The sequence below is a fragment of the Schistocerca serialis genome, unplaced genomic scaffold (genome assembly GCF_023864345.2).
Source record: "Schistocerca serialis cubense isolate TAMUIC-IGC-003099 unplaced genomic scaffold, iqSchSeri2.2 HiC_scaffold_182, whole genome shotgun sequence".
Classification (NCBI taxonomy): Eukaryota; Metazoa; Arthropoda; class Insecta; order Orthoptera; family Acrididae; genus Schistocerca; species Schistocerca serialis.
Genome location: NW_026047743.1, coordinates 12737 through 17500, shown reverse-complemented (window position 1 = coordinate 17500; position 4764 = coordinate 12737). Strand labels below are relative to the sequence as shown.

At 51.8% G+C, this 4764-nt stretch overlaps 1 non-coding gene across 1 annotated transcript in view; it reads right to left on the bottom strand.

Annotated features, from left to right (window-relative positions):
* Positions 1-1327, bottom strand: part of LOC126443734 (small subunit ribosomal RNA) — a 1909-nt gene extending 582 nt beyond the window's left edge. Inside the window, exon 1 of the ribosomal RNA XR_007582140.1 lies at positions 1-1327. This exon is cut by the window's left edge and continues 582 nt beyond it. This is a non-coding gene — a ribosomal RNA (small subunit ribosomal RNA).
* Positions 1328-4764: the final 3437 nt, after the last annotated feature.

The window sequence follows — 4764 nt, the reverse complement described above, 5'->3', positions numbered from 1 at the left end:
CCTTCCGGTGTCCGGGCCTGGTGAGGTTTCCCGTGTTGAGTCAAATTAAGCCGCAGGCTCCACTCCTGGTGGTGCCCTTCCGTCAATTCCTTTAAGTTTCAGCTTTGCAACCATACTTCCCCCGGAACCCAAAAGCTTTGGTTTCCCGGAGGCTGCCCGCCGAGTCATCGGAGGAACTGCGGCGGATCGCTGGCTGGCATCGTTTATGGTTAGAACTAGGGCGGTATCTGATCGCCTTCGAACCTCTAACTTTCGTTCTTGATTAATGAAAACATACTTGGCAAATGCTTTCGCTTCTGTTCGTCTTGCGACGATCCAAGAATTTCACCTCTAACGTCGCAATACGAATGCCCCCGCCTGTCCCTATTAATCATTACCTCGGGTTCCGAAAACCAACAAAATAGAACCGAGGTCCTATTCCATTATTCCATGCACACAGTATTCAGGCGGGCTTGCCTGCTTTAAGCACTCTAATTTGTTCAAAGTAAACGTGCCGGCCCACCGAGACACTCAATAAAGAGCACCCTGGTAGGATTTCAACGGGGTCCGCCTCGGGACGCACGAGCACGCACGAGGCGGTCGCACGCCTTCGGCTCGCCCCACCGGCAGGACGTCCCACGATACATGCCAGTTAAACACCGACGGGCGGTGAACCAACAGCGTGGGACACAAATCCAACTACGAGCTTTTTAACCGCAACAACTTTAATATACGCTATTGGAGCTGGAATTACCGCGGCTGCTGGCACCAGACTTGCCCTCCAATAGATACTCGTTAAAGGATTTAAAGTGTACTCATTCCGATTACGGGGCCTCGGATGAGTCCCGTATCGTTATTTTTCGTCACTACCTCCCCGTGCCGGGAGTGGGTAATTTGCGCGCCTGCTGCCTTCCTTGGATGTGGTAGCCGTTTCTCAGGCTCCCTCTCCGGAATCGAACCCTGATTCCCCGTTACCCGTTACAACCATGGTAGGCGCAGAACCTACCATCGACAGTTGATAAGGCAGACATTTGAAAGATGCGTCGCCGGTACGAGGACCGTGCGATCAGCCCAAAGTTATTCAGAGTCACCAAGGCAAACGGACCGGACGAGCCGACCGATTGGTTTTGATCTAATAAAAGCGTCCCTTCCATCTCTGGTCGGGACTCTGTTTGCATGTATTAGCTCTAGAATTACCACAGTTATCCAAGTAACGTGGGTACGATCTAAGGAACCATAACTGATTTAATGAGCCATTCGCGGTTTCACCTTAATGCGGCTTGTACTGAGACATGCATGGCTTAATCTTTGAGACAAGCATATGACTACTGGCAGGATCAACCAGGGAGCTGCGTCAACTAGAGCTGAGCAGCCGGCCGCCCGGGAGTGTGTCCCGGGGGCCCGCGCGAACACGCAAGCGTCCGCTCAATTATTCTGCAAACAGGAGGAGGCTGAGCTCCCCTGCACAACACACCTCGAAACCCTCTCAGGTCCCGGCGGCGCGCAGCGCCGTCCTAAGTACTTGGTCGGGTTCGAGAGAGGCGCAATCGCCCGGAGTTAGGCGAGTAGACGCTTTAGGTGCGACCACCCGTGCTCCCAACTGAGCTTGCCGCTGCCGACAGAGGCCCGGGAGCGTGCTGTCGTGGCATTGCCGGCGGGAGACAACACGCGCCACCTACGGTGACCGGCAGCTCCAACGCCAGCGCCACAGAAGGACAAAAGCCCCACTTGGGTGCCGAAGCGAACTCTCCCAGCACAGCGCACGCGCCAACACGTCCGCACAGCTGCGATACAAACCACCTGCGAGAACCGCTGGGGCGACCGAGCAGCAGACGGCGTCGCGGCGCCGAGCGCCGGGCGGCGGCGCATCCTCAGCGCACACAGTCCTCAATCGGACCAGCACACTGCAGATGGCCACCGCGCTTCGCACCGGGCCCGCGAGGACCTACTTTGGCCGCAAGGCGCCGCGAGCAGGGGGCGCCGGCGCGCAGCTGCGCCGCCTGCCGCGTCCGTCGGCCGGCGCGCCTGCCACTGGCCGCCCCCACCAGCCGGCTGTAGCGCGTGCGCCCACGCACCGCGCTGCCAGCACGCCGGGCGGCCCCCCCTCACCGGCCGGGGACGGTCCCACCCAGCCACCGCCGCGTATCGCCTCACACCCAGATCCCCTTTCGCGTTCGTGGGCATGGTGGGTCCCCTTTCACGTTCGTGGGCATGGTGGGTATCCCTGAAACAACCGGTTAATAGCTCGACCGGTCGTCGCCAACACTGATTCACCTCTAGCGAGAACAACCGCACCACAACGGGTTACCTGTTGTTCATTTGCGTAACGTCACCAGCAAACGTAGACGTCCATCGCCATTTGCAACGAGTATTGCATGCCTGTGTCAGGTGTCACAACACACTACGTCTGCCCACATAGACGCAACAACATGTGCACGCCTCGAGAACACGTGGAAGGTAGCCCCCGTACGTATGCGGTGTCCATTGCGCGAACGACTGTCAGCCGGCCTCTGCAGGATGTCGCAGATGTGGAACGCGGTGCAACATGCTATCACGGTGTGTGAGAAGAGACGACTACGTCCGAATACACGCTCCACTACATCAACAGACTGCTCATGCTGATCGCCATCCAGGGCGTCCGTTCCTCCCACACGTCTGAATGGCGTACCACACTGCAATCCAGCTCTTATAGGGAGACGACACGTAGCTGCGTGCACAATATTTGGACTGTATGGTCTGCCGTTGCTAGGCGCAGTCGTCGTACGGTCACACATGTGCCACGATGTATCATTCAGTACATACGGACCAATGTGCAGTACAGTTTGTGGGTTTTGCGTACATCGGCGGACAGGTGACAGGCCGTACCACAACGTAGGCTGAGTACGTCGGCATGCGAAGGGCATTGAACATGCAAACTTCTCAACGACCAGCTTGCGAAGGCAGGGGGGAAGGGGGGGGGGGCATGTACGTCCTGCTGCTATCCACATTACAGTGTATAGCAGGAGCATGTGGAAAGTCAGCAACACCTGCAAGGTGTTTAACATGACGCGATACACAGGGGACCGGGCAGTGCGAATAGCGAACTATATTGCGAGGGTTGCGGTTAGGCAACACTACACTAATTTAACGAGTTGCATAACAATTACAGAGCAGGTTCAGCGACAACGTGCGTCAGGTTAAGGCGCAATATAGGTTAGGTTGAGGCACAATATAGGTTAGGTTAAGGCACAACATGGGTTACGTTAAGGCACAAATTGGGTTACGTTAAGGCACAACATGGGTTACGTTAAGGCACAACATGGGTTACGTTAAGGCACAAATTAGGTTACGTTAAGGCACAAATTAGGTTACGTTAAGGCACAAATTAGGTTACGTTAAGGCACAAATTAGGTTACGTTAAGGCACAAATTAGGTTACGTTAAGGCACAAATTAGGTTACGTTAAGGCACAAATTAGGTTACGTTAAGGCACAAATTAGGTTACGTTAAGGCACAAATTAGGTTACGTTAAGGCACAAATTAGGTTACGTTAAGGCACAAATTAGGTTACGTTAAGGCACAAATTAGGTTACGTTAAGGCACAAATTAGGTTACGTTAAGGCACAAATTAGGTTACGTTAAGGCACAAATTAGGTTACGTTAAGGCACAAATTAGGTTACGTTAAGGCACAAATTAGGTTACGTTAAGGTACAATATGGGTTAGGTTAAGGTACAATATGGGTTAGGTTAAGGTACAATATGGGTTAGGTTAAGGTACAATATGGGTTAGGTTAAGGTACAATATGGGTTAGGTTAAGGCACAACGTAGGTTAGGTTAAGGCACAACGTAGGTTAGGTTAAGGCACAACATAGGTTAGGTTAAGGCACAACATAGGTTAGGTTAAGGCACAACATAGGTTAGGTTAAGGCACAACATAGGTTAGGTTAAGGCACAACATAGGTTAGGTTAAGGCACAACATAGGTTAGGTTAAGGCACAACATAGGTTAGGTTAAGGCACAACATAGGTTAGGTTAAGGCACAACATAGGTTAGGTTAAGGCACAACATAGGTTAGGTTAAGGCACAACATAGGTTAGGTTAAGGCACAACGTAGGTTAGGTTAAGGCACAACGTAGGTTAGGTTAAGGCACAACGTAGGTTAGGTTAAGGCACAACGTAGGTTAGGTTAAGGCACAACGTAGGTTAGGTTAAGGCACAACGTAGGTTAGGTTAAGGCACAATGTAGGTTAGGTTAAGGCACAACGTAGGTTAGGTTAAGGCACAACGTAGGTTAGGTTAAGGCACAACGTAGGTTAGGTTAAGGCACAACGTAGGTTAGGTTAAGGCACAACGTAGGTTAGGTTAAGGCACAACGTAGGTTAGGTTAAGGCACAACGTAGGTTAGGTTAAGGCACAACATAGGTTAGGTTAAGGCACAACATAGGTTAGGTTAAGGCACAACATAGGTTAGGTTAAGGCACAACATAGGTTAGGTTAAGGCACAACATAGGTTAGGTTAAGGCACAACATAGGTTAGGTTAAGGCACAACATAGGTTAGGTTAAGGCACAACATAGGTTAGGTTAAGGCACAACATAGGTTAGGTTAAGGCACAACATAGGTTAGGTTAAGGCACAACATAGGTTAGGTTAAGGCACAACGTAGGTTAGGTTAAGGCACAACGTAGGTTAGGTTAAGGCACAACGTAGGTTAGGTTAAGGCACAACGTAGGTTAGGTTAAGGCACAACGTAGGTTAGGTTAAGGCACAACGTAGGTTAGGTTAAGGCACAACGTAGGTTAGGTTA